Source organism: Pipistrellus hanaki (genome assembly GCF_964339955.1).
Source record: "Pipistrellus hanaki genome assembly, chromosome: 1".
Taxonomy (NCBI): domain Eukaryota; kingdom Metazoa; phylum Chordata; class Mammalia; order Chiroptera; family Vespertilionidae; genus Pipistrellus; species Pipistrellus hanaki.
Genome location: NC_140503.1, coordinates 23,752,149 through 23,772,371, shown reverse-complemented (window position 1 = coordinate 23,772,371; position 20,223 = coordinate 23,752,149). Strand labels below are relative to the sequence as shown.

The following is a 20,223-nucleotide window of genomic DNA, read 5'->3' as shown; positions in this document are numbered from 1 at the left end:
TCATTCAGGGACCTCAGAATATTTCCTAAGTAGTTTATCTTTTGTATTTTGAATTCTTAGAAAATTAGGTTATTGATGGAGTTTAAGGATAGAATTTTTTTTCTTTGACTATTCTTTAGCATGGCGCCCATGAGCTCATTTTCTGAGAAGACATCATAGAAAACCACTTTGTTAAATTGGAGTTTTATTATCGCAAAATATATAGTTTTTTGAAAAGCATTTTAGTCACCTTTATGTAAAACATTTTTTGGAAATCCAAGGCAGCTTCATAGTTTTGCCTTTACAAGTGTTGGCATTAAGTTAATTATGCCTAACTTCTACTATAAGGAGAGGATCTCATTTATCTTCACGCCCCTTGCAGCTCCTAGCACACAGTGAAATGGTAAGAAAGTTCAGTTGGAGGATTGTTTATCTGAAATGTCTCTCTCTGTTTTCCTACCCAAATCCTCAGTGAGAATTATTGCTTCACCCTCCCCTGCTGCCCCTAATTTTTCTATGTCATTGTGAACCCAGGATCGAAGGAAACCCTGAAAAGAATTGTTTGGACATTTGAAATACAAAATTTCAAAAAATAGAACACTAGGCCAGACATAATTTTGGATCTGATTTGTTGAATTCTTACCTCATGACATATAGGGTGGAGCAAAGGTAGATTTAATAATACAATCATTAATAAATAATAGTACAACTCTGTGTTTCTCAGACTCACATCTGGAGACCTACTTTTGCCCTATCCTGTAGTCTCCAGATTCTATGAGTACAGGGATGAGTTGACAAGGCTCCTACCTTTAACACGTAGCATCAAGCCTCTTTTGTCTTCCTTTCCATTTAGCCCGAGATATCCAATTTCACCGAGATGCTGGGTGCACCAGTGACTGACCGGTCCGGACTGAAAGTATAGTGTCAGTCATCGGTGACTGACATGGCGCTTAACATGTTAAAGACCTAAAATCTAATAGGTGAGGCAGGTGTGTATTTAGGTGCAATTAGAAGTGTTAAAGTAGTACATATATACTTGATGTTTTTCATTAGTGATATGTAGAAGGATATGGATACCAGGGGTGGTGTAAATTCAATCATAATTAGGTTTTTAAAAAATTAAAGTTTAAGCTCTAGCTAGTGCTCAGTGGTTAGAGCATCAGCCCGTGGACTGAAGGGTCACAGGTTCGATTTCAGTCAAGGGCACATACCTTGTTACAGTTACCATCTCTGGCCCAATTGATGTGTCTCTAGCACATTGTTGTTTCTTCCTGTCTGCTTCTACTCCTCCCTTCTACACTCTCTCTAAATATCAATGGGGGAAAAATATCCTCAGGTAAGGATTTAAAAAAATTAAATGTTATATTTTAAATAGCTAATACATGCCCATAGAGTAAAATCCAAAAGGCTATATTGTGAAACTAAACTGCAGAGCTTTTACTTGGATTTCACTGGTTTTTCTGCCGTTACCCTTTACTTTTCCAGGACCCAATCCAGAAATGTCATATTGCATTTAGTATATATGCTTTTTGAAATTTAATTTTACACAGATGCTAGAATACTGTACTATGCTTTCATTCCTTTTCATTCTAGCTTATGATTGTAATTTATTATCCCATTTCTTGATGATGGACTTGGAGTAGTTTCCAATCTTTTGATATTATTAACAATTCTATAGTGGCTGTCCTTGAACTTGCAACTGTGCCGGTTTATGGAAAGGAGTTTCCGGGTCCAAGAATATGTATCTTCATTTCTTTGATAAGTATTGCTAAACTGCCCTCCATAGACATTGTACAAATTTACACTCCTATGAACATTGTGTGCCTTTCTGCTCTCTCTTGCCAATAGAGTGTGATTAAACCTTTTGATCCTTGCCAATTTCATACCCGAAAAAGGGGATTTCGTTGCTCGTTTCCTGTGCATTTCTCTTGTCATAAGTGAGGTTCCACATACTGGTGTGTGGTGAAGAGCAGTTTTTCTGTCTGTGACCTGACTCTTGTGATCCTTTGCCCATTTACCTACTGAGATAAGCCCTTAAAGTGAAAAAATGATTAGATTAGCACCTTGTGACTTTTTCCCACTGGTTTATATTTTGTCATTAATGGTAAATTTTGCCAAGTATAAGTTTTTAGTATTTTACTTCATGGGTTTTGGATTTTATCTCCTACTTAGAAGAATGGTTTTATGTTCTTTAAGAATATGAAAATGTCTCCTGCTTTTTAAAAGAAAATATTTTTGTGGTTTCTTATTCTTAATTTTTGATCTGGAGTTTTTTGGTGTGAGTCAGTATCCTATTCTCTTTTCCACGTGCTGTATAGTTGTGCCTATACCATTTATCGAGTAACTTATCTTTTCTGCACTGATTTTAAGTGTCCCAATTTATCCTTCATCCCTTTATCTCCAAGGTTTTTTTTAAATTTTATTTTAGTTTTAGAATTTTTAGTTTATCCTTTTATTTTTTGGTCTAACCGTGAACCATTTCACATTTTAAAAATTAGTATATATTTGTAACACAGTTTACCACCTGCCATGTACTAAGGTTCTCCTCCTTTATTAGTCTTCCTTTTCATAACTCCTCTAGCTATTCTCGCTCATTTATTTTCCCTTATGAACTTTAGACTTAGATTAATTTCCTGTTAGTCTTACTGAGAGTGTGATAAACTTACATATGTTTTTAGTTGTTTTTTCTTTTTAGAGCATGAATCTTCTAGGAATTTGTTTGGCATAATTCAAATAGTTCTTGTTTTTTAAAAAGTTTATCTTAGATTCATTACTGATAATGTAAACTGCAGTTACATATAATCTTACCTTCCTAGCACAATAAACTTTACTGTTTTCATGTATTTCTTTCCATTTTCCCTATACTTTTGGTGATGCTGAGTCATGTTTTACAGTCTTTATTTTATTACTTCATGTCTTGTAATTAGCACAGTACCAAGAATATAGTAGGTGAATGTTTAAAAATCGTATTTAAAAAACACGAACACAGAAACTCATTCAGACTGCTGTGGTGTTTTTGCTGGAAAGTAATTTGGGAGCATCAGCAGTATGGTGAAACTCGGAGAGGAGGTTACGGGGGCTGGCTGCAGGTGAGCAAAGGGAGGGGGATAAGGGACCCTGTATAGTGTCAACAATAAAAAAAAAAAAAATAAAAGAGCCCGGCTGGTGTTGCTCAGTGGTTGAGCATTGACCTGTGAACCAGGAAGTCATTGGTTCGATTCCTGGTCAGGGCACATGCCTGGGTTGCTGGCTCGATACCCAGGAGGGGGGTGTGCAATCGGCTCGATTGATGATTCTCTCTCATTATTGATGTTTCTCTTTCTCCTGCCCCCTTCCTCTCTAAAACAAGTAAGAACATGTTTAAAAAAATAAAGAAAAACAAAACTAAGATGGATGCATGAGTACATCATAGACCTGCAGTTGCGTTACTCAGTATTTACCTTAAGGAAAACATGTGCATCTCTTCAGTGAGGCTTAGGCTCTGTGTCAGTGGCAAGTACAGTGCTTTTTGTAGCACCTACAGCCACTCTTTCTGTTAGCCATTAAGTACTGTTGAAGATGTGAAATCGTGTAGAACTGGGTCATAGCCTGAGCACTTTTAAGTTGAGTCTCCATCTTACCCTTTTAGTTTAAAAAACAAACCAACACCAACAGAAAAATGTGGCTGATCACATTGTTCTCGGAAGCCTGAATATTATTGTTGGATTTTTCATTTATGGGTTTTTCATTATGGAAGAATAAATTAATTTTTCTGTTAAAAAAACAAAACCTCACAAAAAAAACACACCAAAAACCAAACAAACCAACAACCTCTTCAGCATAGTCATTCTTTAGATAAACATGGTAGAATCAGCTAAGTATTATTTTTTTTCTTTTTGAACGTATAAAGCGATCACCCACATCTTACCCCCAGTTCTGCTCATTCCTCTTTCCCTGCTGAAAATCACCATCAGGAGCCAGTGTTCCTGACTGCAGTGTCCTTGTGTGTGTTGGACACAGAAATACTCTAGTCCCCTGTGGTCCTCCTCCTCCTTTTGTTCTCACTCCTGCCCAGTCATCCTCACAAATCCTATTCTTCACAGAGTTAAGATGAACTCCACCTACTGTAGCCCTTTTTATCTTCTCTTCATTCCTTTTGGGAGTAGAGCCTCTTTATTCCTGTCCAGGATCACAAATCTATACCCCATATCTTTGAAATCTTTATTTCTGTACCAGAGGATTCCTTCGTTAAACAAACATTTTTGTGCATCGTGGTGGTTGGGGGTGGGGGCGGGGGAGGCATGATGGCTTTCAAATCATGTAGCCTTGAACCAAGATTGCAGCAGAAAACAGAACATTGTTTTGTGCCGAGTCCTAGGAAATCGCCTCCTTCGTTGTCTCGGCATTAGGCTGAAGGGAGGGAGGGGAGAACAGAACCACTTGGTAACCTGGGGATTAAGGGAATCAGGGAGGTTGAATTGGAATGTTTAAACAACCAAGCGGCAGTTGGATTGCTGCCTGGGGTTTGGGTCATTCTCTCATGTGCTCCTCTCTGCAGCATGCATGCCTCCCTTTTGGACCAGTTGGAAATCCGTGGGCTGGTTACTATGGGAATTGATGGGTGCTGCTGGCAGTGGGAGAAGGAAAGTTCTTGGAATTGATTCAAAAATCATAGGAGAGCAGAGATTTCCCCCCCTGCCTCTGGCTTCCCTGCTTACTGTTCTTCCATTTGATTAACTCACTTGATTTAGCTTCGTGAGAGCATTTCTAATAGCTCACCTCTGGTGTTTCCAAGGAGAGGTGGAGTAGTCCTCTCTGGGCAGACACCACAGAGAAGAGGCAACACAAGGGATTGCTAGCTTGCCCATGAATTTCTGTTTCAGCAGTTGGCTCCTCAGGCTTTGCTGAACTCAGAATTAAATCCAAGCTTCTGGTTCTTTTACAAACAAGGAGAGGGGAACCCAAATATTTAATTCCAGAATCACAAACTTTCCCTCTTCTTCACTGCTGCCACCCTCATATAAAAGGGGGGAGCAGCCCTGCTGGTGTGGCTCAGTGGTTGAGTGTGGACTTATGAACCAGGAGGTCATGGTTCGATTCCTGGTCAGGGCACATGCCTCAGTTGCAGGTTCGATCCCTGGTGAGGAGTGTGCAGGAGGCAGTCGATAATGGTTCTTCTCTTATCCTTGATGTTTCTGTCTCTCTCTAAAACTACATTTTTAAAAAGGCAGGAGGCATTCAGTTTTTGTTAGAGGTTGGTGATTCTGAAATAATGGAGATAGAAAACAGATGTTTTAATGAGGTGACCTCCACATTGGAAAAAGCGAGTTCGAAATATATTTTATAAGTCAACCTTCATTAATTTGATTAATCAAGGACTTTAAAAAGTCCTCCCATAGTATATGTTAGTTATTTTTATAACTACTCATGAATATGAAATGTGAAACTGATTTATTTTTCTAAGAAGAGTATTTGTCTTGAGGAGAGGAGAATATTAAATATCGTGGACATTCTAAAGTTCGACAGGACAGAAATTTCCCCCCTGACATTTTTGGTTTTAGTTCACTGTTCTCTGTTGTTTCTGATTCTTTTACCACTAATGAAAACCTTATTCGTGGAAAACTTTTTCTTTTAATTTTGAGGGATTTTGGTGAGTTCCTTCCCTGGATATAAGACAACTGTCTAGATCTGTTCAAACCGGACTTTGGGGGTCTTTGAGGTGCTGAGTCACTTGGCAGAGCAACCTTGCAATGTTGAGTTACCTCGTGATTTGGGTAATTTATTTCTAAAATTTGATTCATTTAATTCCTTTTCTGTGGTGTGGAGGAGGAAGTGGAAAGAATCATCCTCACCTACAGGCCTTGAACTCCTGGAGCTTCTGATGGAAGCAAAGTACAGGGAAGGGTGTGGCGAGTTGTATTAGAGGTGAACTGGTGAAGTGTGGTGGTGGCGGCTCCTAAGCTAAGTGACCTTCCCTGGAGAAACCACAGAAGTAAAGGAGGCAGTAGGCAAGCGCCTGGGGCTGTTCCCCACCTCCTGCACATCTGTAAGTCACAGCTACTGTTATCTGAATTGAGTCTTAAAGGTTAAGAGATGTTTCAGCAGGCGTTTTCCTTTGTTTCTCTTCCCCAGAATCTCTCAGTGTTCTGATTTTTATTTGTGTGCTTTGATTTATATCTATGCAGCATTTCAAACCTAAAAATACTTTTTTCTAGTGTGTTTATTCATCTTAGGTCCTATGGTCTTCCAAGTCTAGGCTTGGGCTGTAAATATGCCATCAGAGGGGGAAAGTCTGATGGCGAAAAGAGGTCATATGATGACAGAGAGGAAGGTCGCTAACCGGGAGGATGGGTAGGGGTAGAGGGTCCCAGCCTGGGAGTGAGAGTCCTGCATTGATCCTTTACCTTCATTTTCCTGCTGTGAAAAGGATGCAGCTCCTCCCAGTTGACCAGTGAGAAAGCTGAGACCCTTGGTGTTTGTTTCTTTTCTAAGGTAAGTCCAAGGTCAGACCATCTACAGTTGTTAGAATTGAGATTTTAAACGCATGGCAGCAAATGTTGTTCAGAAGCCCTTAAACCTTGCAGAGTAGTAATTACGGTTCCTGTGTTGTTCAGATTGAGGTTAGCAAGGCAAGTACTGTGCTCAAGGCCTAACTGACACATGGCAAAGCTGAGATGTGCACGACCTTTGTTTCTCAAGCACATGCTCTTTCCCCATAGATGTGGACATTCAGCAGAGGAGGCACTAACAGAGGCTCCATGAGCAGCTCTTCCATTAGGCATACTAGTGTGATGTAATTTAGAGTTATGGGCACATGTCAGAGGGCTCTTATTGCCATTGAATCAATGTGAAAAGGCATAGTAAGAAAGGAAGTGAAGAATGTGCTCAGGTAAGAGAATAATAGTTCATTGTGCCTGGCGTGATGGCTTCCATGGAAGGGTATAGAGATAAACCAGTTGAAAATTAGATTGAAACTGACTCACCAAGGACTTGGAGTGCCTAGTTAAAGAATTCAGACCCTTTTCCATAGAGGTAGTGTTGAGAAACCATTGATCATTTAGGGGCAGGTAAAGGTGGTGGATGTGATTTATTTTTCATAATGAATTTGAATTTTATTTTTAGCTGTATCTTTGAATGAAGTTAAAACTCTTCCTAAATTTCTTAAACAATAGGGCTAAGGAAAGTTAAAATTCTGTAAGGGGGAAAAACCAAATAAGGTTTACTGTCCAGGAAAGATTGTGAAACCTAATTATTTTATGGCTATAATTCTGAGTGTATAAACTTTCACAGGATTTTGTCAGCTTGGTGAGTTCATGGCTGTGAAGGACTGGAAACATGGTATTCTCATAAAACTATTTGAATAGTGCTACTCTTGTGACTTATTTTATATACATAGCCACTAAGTCTGCCACAGATGGGTTATTTATGGGTCTGTTTCAGCTCCAGCGTCTTGCCCAGGGAGTCTTTCCCATGGGGCATAGGGCCAGCCAAAGCATTTAGGCGGCCTCCACTGGGCTGGCCTCCCTGGTCCCAGAGAGGAGTCAGCTCCAGCCAGACCTCCGGGGGCTGCTCTTCTTGTATTGGTGCCCAGAAGTTCCCAAAGGGTTCTGCTTGAACCTTGAGACATGCAGAGTACTTTTAAAAATACAGTTGTTGAAGATTATACTTTGAAATAAAAACCTTATTTATTAATTTCAATGTAAGTAGAAGATTTGTTCAACACTATTTAGGACTGATATGAAACATGTTTTTTTCGTTGAGCCTAGAGGTGGTGGCACAGAAGGTTACGGTCTGAAAGATTCCTACAATTAGGCACCAAGTTTTTCTTGTTCATAATTGTCTCTTCATGACTGAGCTCAGTGCGTGGGACACAGTAAGTCGTAAATAAATGCTGTTTAATGAATGTTTATGATGAATCTTGGGTGATTGTTGCTGTGGAGTAGCCATTGCAGTTGATGGGAAAACTGATGAAATTTTTCATTAAGTCTCTTTTTTCCTGGTTTTACAGGTTTTGTTAGTGATAAAGATTTTTAAAAAAAAATATATTTTATTGATTTTTTACAGAGAGGAAGGGAGAGAGAGAGCTAGAAACGTCGATGAGAGAGGAACATCGACCAGCTGCCTCTTGCACACCCCCTACCGGGGATGTGCCCGCAACCAACGTACATACACCTGACCGGAATCGAACCTGGGACCTTTCAGTCCGCAGATGGACGCTCTACCACTGAGCCAAATCGGTTTCGGCAGTGATAAAGATTTTTAAATGCTTGCCTAGTATAGTACTTGAAAATGTTAGTAACACTTAAAAATTCTTTTTAGATAAAATAACCAAATAGAACAGCAACTAAAAATATAAAATCTTTTAGGCTAATTAAGAAAATATAGGATTACATTTTCTTCCATTCTCTTTAGAAAGGGTAACATTAAGATATCTTCCTTCATGCGGAAACCGGTTTGGCTCAGTGGTAGAGCGTCCATCTGTGGACTGAAAAGTCCCAGGTTCGATTCCGGTCAGGGGCATGTACGTTGGTTGCGGGCACATCCCCGGTAGGGGGTGTGCAAGAGGCAGCTGGTTGGTGTTTCTCTCTCCTCGACGTTTCTAGCTCTCTACCTCTCTCCCTTCCTCTCTGTAAAAAATCAATAAAAATATATTAAAAAAAAAAAGATATCTTTCTTCTGGCCAGGATTTCACTTACTTGATTCAAAGCCCAGAGTATAGAAGGAAGTACAAGAAAGTTTGTACAAGCATGGAGCAGTAATGAGATTTATTTTGCCCCCAGCAACTTGGAATTTATTTTTGTAATTCTAGTAGTTAATTATGAAAAAAATGTTGTTTTTTTTTTAACATTTAATAAAAAGTTAATATTTTAATATTAGATATGATTTGTTTTTCAGATAAAGTGATATCAAAATATGAGGAGAGGGTGATTATTTGAAGATTGGGTCATCTTAGTAGGTCCTTATGTTTTCTTCAATATAATATAGCATTGTAGTATGACATGTTGCATGTGAGGTGATCGCTGCAATAGCATTTGGAAGTTTCTGGACACTACACATTTGGGAGCCAGTATACAGTAGTCGGTGGGGAGATAAATTTTATGCTTATAGATATTGAGTTAAAAAGTCCTGAGATTTAATTAATTAAATCTAATTTAATAATATATATATTATTGATTTTTTTACAGAGAGGAAGGGAGATAGATAGAGAGTTAGAAACATCAATGGGAGAGAAACGTTGATCACCTGCTTCCTGCACAACTCCTACTGGGGATGTGCCCATAACCAAGGTACATGCCCTTGACCGGAATCGAATCTGGGACCTTTCAGTCTGCAGGCCAACTCTGTTTCCACTGAGCCAAACCAGTTAGGGCCTGAGATTTTATTTTTATATTATAAAAAAGGTCATAGTTTCATTCATCCCTGAAAATATTTAGTCTTTTATAATTTCACTAGTGGCTCAGTGCACGAAATTTGAGCACATTAAAAGGAAATTACTTAGAGGAAATACTTTAATATTGCTATTTGCTCTTTCTCTATAATAGAAGTGTCAGAGATGAAAGAAAATTAGTAAAATGTATATGAAAATCTTCATCCTGTTAGAGTCTGGGGTGCACTGCAGGACCCAGAGTTAAGTCGCCTCCCACCTGTGTGCACCTCAAAAATGCGTGAGACCCAGACCTACCAGTCCCACCCCCATTAGGTGAAATCCAGACCCGGCCGGCCCCACCCCTGTCAAGCAGAGCCAGGTGGGGGGCGCAGCCTCAGGTCCCCCAACCTGGTGCCAGGGTGGGGGGGTGCAGTCTGAGATCCCTCAGTTTGGTGCCGGGACGGGGAGTGCAGCTTGAGGTCCCCTGTCAAGCCTCACTGGGTGAGGGGGCATGGCCTGAGGTCCCCTGTCAAGCCCCTCTGGTCTGGGAGCATGGTCTCATGTCCCCTGCCTGGTGCTGGGGCGAGGGTGTGGCCTGAGGTCCCCTGGCCTGGGGTGGGGGGCACGGCCTGAGGTCCCCTGTCATGCCCCACTGGGCAGGGGCATGGCCTTAGGTCCCCCCGTCAAGCCCCACTGAGGGGGGGGCGTGCAGCCTCAGGTCCTCTGCCCCAGCCTGGTGCCACACAGCCTCAGGTCCCTGCTGATGGCTCGTTACCGGAACCTCACCTCCTTTGTGGGTGTAGCCATCTTGTATTACAGGAATCCTGCCTCCACAGTGGGTGTAGCCATCTTGTGATGATGTGAGTCTCAATCTGCATATTATCTCTTTATTATATAGGATTTTATACTCCTATTTTGTAGTCCTATTTCTAGTGTAAAGGCAGTAATTGATGCACTGTAAATAAAATCTTATTGGAATTCTGGATACTGTCGTTTTTAATGTTTTTTATAAGGAAATAATTTGTCAATATTGACAACTGGTCAAATGTAATCATTGATAAAGAAATTTATCTTTTTATACTTGTTATTGTTCCTCATAATCCTTCTGATGGGATTTGAATGAGTAAAAATGGAAGTTGGGTTCAGATGGAAGCCACTTATCAAATTGAAGCACATGTTACTGATATTTGATGTACTCAAGATGATTTATACACCAGCACCCTTGGGATACCAACAAATATGCTTGCAGGAGCCCTTTTTGACACACTCTGTCACGACTAAGGGATTTTTCTTGATCTTTACAGTCTTGTTGTGCTTAAGTCTGTTAAGCAGAATAATTTCTACTGTGTAGATTTTAGACTTTTGAGACCAAACTGAACTTAATAATATTGTGGCGCGCGCGTGCACGCGCGTGTGTGTGTGCGTGTTTATATGTAGTTGCAGTCAGAACAGCCCTTTTCTTAGAGAGAAAGGAAGCCAGTCTTCCTGGTGCTGAAAAGCACTTGCCTAGGGGACCCCCTCTGTACATGCTCTGTGGAGTCCGTCCCTTGGTGCCTGCATAGCTGGGCAGGAGAAGAGACTAGATCCCCCCTCCTCCCAGGGAATAAATAACATGTGAAATCCAGACAGGCGTGGACACATTTTTCTTTGATTATCAGTTTCTGTCCAGGCTATTCTATTATAGTCATTAAAACAAAATAGAACATGATTTTTTTTTGTTTATTGTTTTGCTAATACTCACCCAAGGATAATATTTTCCATTGATTTTTAGAGAAAGTGGAAGGGAGGAGAAGAGACACAGAAAGAGTAACATTGATGTGAGAGAAACACATCAATGTGTTGCCTCTGGCACTGAGCTAGAATGTGACTTTTAAATATGTGTGTGTGTGTGTGTGTGTGTGTGTGTGTATGTGTGTGTGTGTGTTTCAGAGAGGAAGAGAGAGGGAGAGAGAAGTAGAAACATCAACGATGAGAGATGCTTCCTGCACGCCCCACACTAGGGATCGAGTCTACAACCCGGGCATGTGCACTAACTGGAAATTGAACTGTGACCTCCTGGTTCATAGGTAATGCTAAATCACTGAGCTACACCAGCTGGGATAGAATATGACATTTTTAAAGGTTAGATGCCAGTGCTGTGAGAACATTACTTTTTGGTGTGTGTTTACTAGTAGATACTCTGGGGCTCTTGTTTCTGTGTGTGTTTATTAGCAGGTGTGTTAGGGACAGAACCAGGGAATTCATGTCCCTGAAAGTAATATCCATGGCCACCTCTTAGGTGTCCAGAGCCTTTACAAATAGCATGGAGCTACAGCCCTTCCCAGTCCTCTAGGACACAAAGAATGACTATTTACTTCCATGGGACCAGTCTAAAATCTCAATCAAATTAGCATTCATTGTGAAAAAAATAGAAGCATACCATTCTCTATTTTTTCTGGGGTTTATAGGAGAATGTTCTGAAATCGGAGGAACTAAAGAAGACAACTTTAAAAAATTCCCCAGACTTGGCTGATTCGTGGTTCTTAGAACAGGGAGTGAATGTGCATCAGACTTGAATGCCTGAGACCGTTTCCTATCTGTAGTTCCCTGGTTGTATTTCTTTTGCTCAGCCTGAAAGATAAGGAGATATGATTTACTTTTTGCAAATAGTCTGTGTATGAAGCAGGACTGTGAGAAACCAGACTGACCTCTTTTCCTTTGGTTGCTGGAGAATGGCGTTGACAGTAGGCACTGTGCAGCCAGGCCCAGGAGGTGCGTGCTGCTCACTCCTTTATTTGCACAGAGAACAACATGGTTGGACTCTTTAGACTTTACCCCTACATGCTGCCCAGTTGTAGTTTTTGTAGCATGTGAAGTAATCAGGAGTAACACTTGTAGTTTTGGGAGATTTTAAAGAAGTTGAATATGTGGTCCTTCCCACTAATGGCTTGAGTGGGGAGCTCGCTTCTGGGACCTATTCTGTGCCCATAAGAGCCAGTTCCTAAATGTGTACGTGTTGGGGGGAGCCTTCACGCCAGGACCAATTGGTGCCCATGTTTAAAAGGCTGAGCAAAAGCTAGCAGATGCCAAGTTTAATTATAAAATATTTGTGATAATGAACTTTAAAATTGGGCTTACATTCTATTTGGGGAGAGAAAACTTTTTTGAGTGAAATAATTGCAATTAGTGGAAGTTGATGTGCAATCTAATTGCTTCCTATGACAGTTTTACCTACCCAAGATTATTAGAAAGAAAATCCACTTAGCAAGCTGAAAACATAACTAGGAGTTTTGACTTCTGATGTGTGAACAGGGGGAGAGAAGGTAAGTTGGAGAAACTCTGTTCTTCAATAAGGTGTGACCTCCTTATTCCCTGATATGTTGAGGATTCTCAGTTGTCTGAGGCTCTGATAAGAGCTGAGGATAAGAATCAAGAAATAGTGTCCCCCCATTTGGAGAAAATACTGGTTGATGTGTCTACCCCACGTATTAAGGAAAATAAGTAGTTTCCCCCTATTTCTTGTCTTGAGATGAGAGAAGTTAGCAGCCAGAGGTGAAGCTGAATCCTGTACACTTACACTGATCATGGTTTCTGAAGATTTTCTTTAAAAACAAAATCTGATTTTAGTCGGGCAGAATCGCTGTTTTTAGCCATGAATGGAGAGAGTCTGGACAGTCGCTGATTGGTTGTACCACTGCTGGTTAGCTGTTTCAATGCCTATGTGCTATAGGGAGATATGCATTTGATATTAATATTGGGTAGCACAATTATCTCTTACTAAGTGTTAATACTCTGATGAGTGTAAAAATCTTCGTTGACTGTAACAGTTGGAAAATCAGGTTTGAAAATCACCTGAATTGCTACTGCAAAGTACATTTTTCCTCTTATTATAGTAGTTGTAATATAAGTAATATAGTAGGTGATTTAACCGAATTTTCAATTAAAATAAAATAGTTTTTCATGTCTTTTTGTTTATTCTAAAGGATTTCTTTTTTGCTGACTAGGTAATAAGATACTTATTTTAGCTAATTTGGAAAATGGAAAGGGACAAGAAAAGGAAATCCTCATTTATATTTCTAATATTAGTATTTTATTAATTAAAATATTAAAACCATATTTGAAAGTACATTGCTAGTTAATGGGTTGAGTAGATCCAGCGGCTAAAGAGGGTTGGTGTCTATTCAGAGAATTTTGCAGGACAGGCGTCGTCTGTTGGATGTCTGTGATCTCCCAGCACTGACCACAAGATTAAAATGGTGCCAGAAGCTTTGTGTAAGTGTGTTTGAAGTTGTGGAAGCCTGAAGTGGAAACTTTACCTCCTATTAACTTTCACATTAGTGCTGCAGTGCAAGAAAACTAAGACATAATAAAGTATAGCATCAAGCTTGAAAATCACTTTATTCAAAAGGTCATTTCTGAAATAAATGGAGTTTGGATCTGCTAGACTGTGCTTGCTTGTGGCGCCCAGAATGAGCTGTGGCGCCTCAGTTCAGCCAGGTTTCTCAGCACTTTGGGGTTGCCTCCGAAATGATGTCAGCTGCCAAATTCTGATTGTCCTGCCAAAGAAAGGCTCTAACTATGCGATTTATTGTCATTAAGTAGTGGACAGTTTACTCTGTATTTACATTTTATCTAGCTATTGTGGGATTTTTAAAAAGCATATACTTTTTATTTTATTTATTTTTTTGGTGGGAGTGATTATTCAGCATATTCATTTCATATCCAGTTATTTGACTTAGGACCCACCGTGGAGGTTTATAGTTTTTCACAGTTTAGCGAGGTCCTCTGGCCAAAGACAGTATAGGGCATTAGCTTTGTGTTCTGTGGCTAATGATGCTTCCTGGTGGCCTCCAGGACAGCCCTGTGAGGAGGAGGATGGAGCAGGCGGTATCATCCCATTTTACAGATGAGGAAACTGAAAAAGTTCGTCTAATGCCCTTTGGCTATTATATAGCAGCTGCCATTCTTCTTTCCCTTTATTTTCCTTGGTTGGCTTTCTCGTAGTAAAAACACCCCGATAGCAGTGATTGTAATAATAACAAGAGCTGAGCTTGATTGATCAATTGCCATGTCTGAGGTAGTGTTACTCTTCGAAATGCTTTGCATACATTGACCCTCACCCCAATCCTAAACAATAGGTATTACCCTCTTTTTAGAGACCTAGGCCCAGAGAGGTTAAGAAACTTGCCCAGTTTTTAACACTCATGTCAGAGGGTAATTGAGAATCATAAATGAAAATACAGTATGTAAATTTTAAGCAGTGCTAAGTTCTCAGTAAAGGATAGTTGTTATGATGATTATTGCATGTGCACAGTTACAATTTCTGTTTCTGTATCATCGTCTTCATTAGCCATTGAGGTCATTGCTGGTGCTGGGGTACAGTTATGCTCCTGCATCTGGTTTATCACTTGGATAATCAAGTTGTCATGTTTAGTCTGTATAGATTGGTGCTGTATTGAACCTATAGGGGCCTATACTCTGGCCATCCACGTTTTTGGACTCCCCCATCCATGCCTGGGGCACCTCCCATAGGACTGGTTGTGTTAGGCATTAAAACAACATTCCTACTAAATCTAATCTCTGGAGTTCTGTATTCCGAGGATCCTCTGACATTAACCACAAGTATAACCTGAATTTCCAAGTTGAGATAAAGTTCTTAAATTGGCTGAAAAGGATTTTGGAAAAGCTGAAAATGTTTTTGCATTAGGATGATCTGTTTCCCTTGAATTGTAGCTAAGAGACTCTTTATAATAGCCTGCACTTCAAATCCAATTGTTTACCCCCTCGCGCCCCCTTCCCCCCCCCAAAAAAAAATGGCAGTAATGCAAGTATACCTGTTTACTCTGTTAGTCTTCTCTTTTGAAGTTAGGGTGGGGGAATAGGCCCTTTCTCTCAATGAGATGTTTACTCTCTGAGTCAGCCTGTTTCTTCCAAGGAAGGAGAATTCCCGATGGAGTAAAAACTGTGACCTTCAAGGTGATTGAAGCCAAAGGGACACCACAAAGGCTGCTCCCATTTTGGATCCTAGCGTTTTGATCTTCTTTGATTTGCCAAGGCTCTGTTTTTAATGATCATTAATAAGCAAGGCACTACTGTGAAGAAAGGGAACCGGAAATTTAGACACCAATTCTGGCTTCAGTTCTATAGCTTAGTGTGGATGGCTTGATTGGCTGGGAATGTGAACTCACTTGGCTTTTGTTTTTCTCTCCGAACCAATGAAGTGACATCAGTTCTCTTGGGAAGGGTAATTGAGATAATGGGTAAACAATCCTGTTTTCATAGGGAGCTGAATTAATAACCTTTATGGGTCTGCAGGGTATAATTAATGTTACACTGAGGCTATACTTCTGGCAGCAGGGAAGTCTCTAGGTCCTTTTTTTTTGGTTTAGATATCAAGCAGGTTTAGATAGCACCAGGAAGTCATGGTGATTTTACTAGAGAACCATCAAATATACACGTACTTAATTGAATCTAGGAACTAAGACTGTTTTTACCAGCAGAAAATGACCACCCATGTGACTGACTTAGGCGTGGAGGTGGGATGGGGAACTGCCTCAACTAAGTGTGATGTTTTGGGGGTGGGGGTGTGCCAGTTTCCTGCTACTATTCTTTCCTCATTTTTTCTGCTGTGTGTGCCTTGTTGGTATTTGCTAGCAGAATCCCTGTGGCAGAAACCAGAAGGTTGATGAAAATATATGGGAGAAAAATCATAAACTTGAGAAAATTCTTTTCTGCCAGTATAATTTGTTTTGTGAATAGGAAAGAAGACATCTATTAGCCTTTTCCTTTTAAATCCTTACCCAAGGATATGTTTTTATTGATTTTAGAGAGAGGGGGTGAGAGAGAAAGATCCATGTGAGAGAAACATTGACTGGTTGCCTCCTGTACACACCCTCAACAGGGAATCAAACCCACAGCTTAGTTATGGTCCTTAACTGGGATAGAACCAGCAGCCTTTGGTGTATGGGATGCCACTCCAACCAACTGAGCCACCTAGCCATGGCTATTATTTTTTAACAGGGTTTAAAAATGATTGGTATATGTTTACTGTAAATAATGCAAATAATAACACTGAAAGTAAAAGTTATACAACTCCTAACCAAGAGATGTATTTAACATTTTTGCAAAATGCCCTTATGTAATTTTTGTACACATGTAATATAAAAATGCATATATACAACTTTTTGTTTGGTTTAATATTCTGTCATATTTTGGGGAGCTTTATTTATTTTTTGATGATTCCTGCACTGATGTCATAGATTTATGTCTCAGGGTGTCCATTTATAGCTAAAGAGTGTTTTCTCTAAGATTGTATCATTTATGTAAAATGCTCTAAAATCTTTGTAGGAAGATGAATCTGTTAATAAAGCAAAACTCCAGAGAAATGATTGATTCTGGTTAGCCAAGTTTTTCATGTAGTTAAGTATTCATCTAATAAATGAATACTAAGATTTTTTTTTTTTAAATCCACATCTAAGGATATTTTTTCATTAATTTTTTAAGAGAGTGGAAGAGTTGCCAAAACCGGTTTGGCTCAGTGGATTGAGCCTTCAGACTGAAAGGTCCCAGGTTCGATTCCGGTCAAGGGCATGTACCTTGGTTGCAGGCACATTCCCAGTGAGAGGTGTGCAGAAGGCAGCTGATTGATGTTTCTCTCTCATCGATGTTTCTAGCTCTCTATCCCTCTCCCTTTCTCTCTGTAAAAAAATCAATAAGATATATATATTGTATATATAAATGAAAAAGAGTGGAAGAGAGAGGTAAAGACCAAGAGAAACATCAGTGTGATGTTGACTGGTTGCCTCCTGCATGAGCCCCTACTCACCAAGGCCCAGGTAGGGAGGAGCCTGCAACCTAGATATGTGTCATGACAGGAACTGAACCCTGGACCCATTGGTCCTCAGACCAACGCTCTATCCACTGAGCCAAACTGGCCAGGGCTGAAACTAAGATTTTAAAAACAGTGATGAAACCTTTTCTAGAGTTTTATTGCACACATTCCAGCTAAGTCCTTTGGCCCAAGGAATGTATTTTAATGAAACAGAGACATGCACAGATATGTCTACCCCATGCTGTTCGTAGGTGCATTGCTCTTGAAGGTAAATATTTGAAAAAATGGTGCAGCAGCATATGGCTATCCAATACTGCCTTCAACCTTGCAGTCATAAAACTTTTCATTCTAAAATATTTGAGAGAGGTAAAAATAGTCATAATAGAGAAAAATGCTTGTTAGGAATTGTATACAATGCCAATTTTATTTAAAAAAAAAAAGCATTCTCCTCTTTCAAATATAGTTATGTATTTTCATCCTTACATAAAAAATATAAATATATGCACTCATAAATACCTTGGTATTTTCTCATAAAAAAAGTGTGCCCTTGCTGGTTTTGCTCAGTGGTTAGAGTGTTGACTCTTGGACTGAGAGGTCATGGGTTCTATTCTGGGCAAGGCCATGTATCTTGGTTGCAATCTTGAACCCAAGACAGGTCGGGGTGTGAATGGGAGGCAACCAATTGATGTGTCTCTCTCACATCATGTTTCTCTCTCTGTCTTACTCCCTCCCTTCCACTCTCTCTAGGAAAATCAGTGGGGAACAAATGTCCTTGGGTGAGGATTAACAATAACAACAAAAAAGTGTAGCATACACGTAGAAAAGCGCACAGATCCTGTTTTCATCTTTGATAGATTTTAACAGACTCAACACACATGCATAAATTTAAAATTAAAATATTACCAATGATCCAGAAGTTCCTATATGGCCTTTCCTATTTCACTGCCTCCAGCCACCTCCATGGTTAATAGAAGTAACCAGTGTCTTGGCTTATGTCACCTTGGATTAGTTTTGTCTGATGTTGAACTTTATAAAAATGGGATAATGTTCTGGCTTCGTTTGCTCAGTATTTGTCGGGTAGGTATAACGGGTTCCTCCTCCCCCATGTGATGTTTAATCATGTAACTAGTCTAATTGATTTACCACAACATCTGTTGTTTGTTTGTTTGTTGTTCCAGTTTTGAGCCTTCACAGCTAATGTTATTATAAAACTCATGTGTTGGGGCATATATGTGTAATCTGCTTAGGAATGGGATAACTGAGGTTGGATATGTGTTTGTTCAGGTTTAGTAGACAAAAAGTCAACACTGACTCTTAGGCTTTAAGTCTAGTAGGTATGGAGTGGTACCCGTTGTTTAGATTGCATTTTCCTGATGACAGGGAGTATTAGTACCTAGGAAAATCTACTACTAGATTTTGTGCTAATTGAACTTTATTTCGGTTTTAATGGAGACTGTTTTCTCCCTCTGACATTGAAGATGTGTTGTGCATCAAGTCCTTCATCATCAGACCCAGAATTTATTCTTCTGCGTCATTTAAGTGGGGTATCACCAGTAGATACAACTTGTCATGCAGCCAGATTTTGCTGCTTGATGACCCAATTTAATGTGATTTATATTCTGAAGTGTTTGAAACCATGAAATATTTCAGGTTACCATCTGCTTTTCATTGTGACTGATTAAGATGCTGGTCAAAGAATTCAACTTAAGAAAAAGAAAAAAACTCTCTGGCTTTATTACAATAATTTTCCAAAACCAGTATATCAAGCGTGACTCATCATCCCCTGGTTTTATTCAGAGGAACCTTGAAAAGAATCTCACTGTAGAAGAGAAAATTACAAGCACTTTTGCAAATGCTTGATAAGACAAACCAGTATTCCACTTGAGTTGAAAGTGCTATTCACCTTTTTATGCCTATTTAATTACAAGCTATGAAAGCTCTCAAGAGCTCAAGTACATAGCAGGTAATATTTCATTTTTAGGAATGTTGACTGGGAATGTTCAAAACCAGTATGGGAGGCTCTAGAATAAGGCTATCATTGAAATAATGATTGGGGCAGGAGAAACACATTTATCCTGACCAAATCAAGACCATGTTTATCCTTCTTTTAATTATTAATATGTAATACTCAGACTTTGCATTCTTATGTAGATGGAAGAGTTTTAACTCCTTGTTTCCCAGATATTTGTTATTTGATACTAGACAATTTCAAAATATGATATGTGCACCTAATAAAAGAATTTCATTAATTTCCAAAAAACATTACAAGTAAATTTAATGTAGGTGTAAAATGAATTTGAGACTCCAGTCTAAGTCTAATAGTTCTATGAAATATTTGTGGGAGAATTGTAACCCCGGAGTCCGGTTTCTAGCTTTTAATAATAAATTCTTTTGGCTCATAAAATGAAACCAAGAGTCCTTTAATGGCCAAATTGCTGGCCTTGTTTGGTAAATGTCTCCCCATCCCTCCCTTTATCAGGTCCTTTGCTCTGAGGATTCTGAAGAGCCTGTGCTGTGAGACAGGACTTCTCCGTACTCTTTATAGATGCTCTTCTCTCTGTAGGAGTTGCCCTTGTTACCTTGTTAATATTTAACAGAGCCAAGCACAAAGTGAGAACTTGCTAGATCCTTCATGAGTAAATGCACAAATGAAAGACTGAATGAAATAGAAGATTGTGTTTTCTTACTGAGTTCATATTTTTATCATGAACAGGTACTTGTTCGGGTTACTGGCAACCTGACCTAGAAAATCATTGTAGTATTGGCTTACAGGTCAGAGGGACTGAATGTGTAGTTTTGTAACTTTACACAGGAACTGTTTATCTGTGGCCATGACTGCATGTGTGCCATTGTTTGACCAAGTGAATGATTGCAGATTAAAAAAAACTCCTAAATGATTCCCCCCCTCCCCCCCTTATTCCTTTTCTTAAAATCTTTGGACCAAGAAAAAGGAAGGACAAAGGTTTATTTCTATTACCTGTATTGCTTGTTTAAACTTTAAAATTTGCTTGGTTTCTTTTTTTTTAAATTTAAATTCTTTATTTTTTAAAGTATTACATCAGTCTCTTTTTGTCTTCCCATTGACATC

At 39.5% G+C, this 20,223-nt stretch overlaps 1 protein-coding gene across 39 annotated transcripts in view; it reads left to right on the top strand.

Annotated features, from left to right (window-relative positions):
- The window catches only part of SIPA1L1 (signal induced proliferation associated 1 like 1), a 388,928-nt gene that overhangs the window by 156,989 nt on the left and 211,716 nt on the right, over positions 1 to 20,223 (top strand). For 8 of the 39 annotated variants that reach the window (XM_084892086.1, XM_084892078.1, XM_084892084.1 and 5 more), the window contains one exon: positions 19,849 to 19,907. The exons of the other annotated variants lie outside the window; for them this stretch is intronic. The gene's annotated coding sequence lies outside the window, so the exon portion shown is untranslated. The remainder of the gene's footprint in view (positions 1 to 19,848; positions 19,908 to 20,223) is intronic. 39 annotated transcript variants of the gene reach the window in all.